Here is a 1038-nt window from a genome sequence, read left to right as displayed (position 1 = left end):
CCTGTTCCCGTTTAGCATCCGATAAATGACAGCTTCTACTGGAGAGTGATGAGACGTAACAAGTTGGCCTCAGGATATTCGCGGCCTCGCCGTTATGCGAGACGACGGCAAACTGCACGAGATATTCGTTTTAGCGACTGTTAACACGGTACAGAACAGATATTAGGATACAGCTCTTGTGCCCAGAACCAGCACCGCCTCAGCTGAGTTACTGGGCGTGTGTTATCCTTTCTGCAACCTGACCGTCTGATTGCCTGAAGGCCACAGAGGAAACACCCACACACAAAGAAGAGCGGTAAAGAGACCATCCAGATATTTTGACGTGAAGTTCTGAGAGAAGGTTATGAACAAATAATCTGATACGTTTAATTATCCTTTCATGGAGCCAAGTCCAAAGTTGATTGCTGCCATTTAAAAACATATCCAATCTTATTTCCTAATAGTTCATGCAAATGGCATTTTATAAACCTTTACACACTTGTCAATAGTTTCTACTCAACGATGATGTTACTGTTAGGCGTGTTTGCAAAAACAAATTACTACAGATTTATAGATATTATTTACCGTGTAATGTGAAACTTACAGTGGCCCTGAAGTTTAAACCACAACTACAAATAAAATAAAACACACAACATTTGAAAAAACACAACATTTGATAAAACACGATTACATTAAGCGAAACCGGAAGAGGTGGGACCAGTGGGAACATGAGACGTCGCTGATTGGACGACGAGGTGTTTGAACCTCCCACCTTTTCCACCTCTTCTGGTTTTGTTTAATGTAATTGCATTTTGTCCCAAAAGTTTTTGCGGGGTTTTTTTATGTTATTTAATTTCAAATGTTGCAGGTTTTTTTCAAATGTTGCGTTTTTTTTTCAAATGTTGCGTTTTTTTCAAATGTTGCGTTTTTTTCAAATGTTGCGTTTTTTTTTTTTCAGTGTTATTTAATTTCAAATGTTGCGGGGTTTTTTTCAAATGTTGTGTTTTTTTTTATGTTATTTAATTTCAAATGTTGCGTTTTTTTCAGTGTTATTTAATT

The sequence above is a fragment of the Nematolebias whitei genome, chromosome 7, assembly GCF_014905685.2.
Source record: "Nematolebias whitei isolate Nwh7 chromosome 7, NemWhi1, whole genome shotgun sequence".
Classification (NCBI taxonomy): domain Eukaryota; kingdom Metazoa; phylum Chordata; class Actinopteri; order Cyprinodontiformes; family Rivulidae; genus Nematolebias; species Nematolebias whitei.
This window is presented reverse-complemented; position numbering follows the sequence as displayed.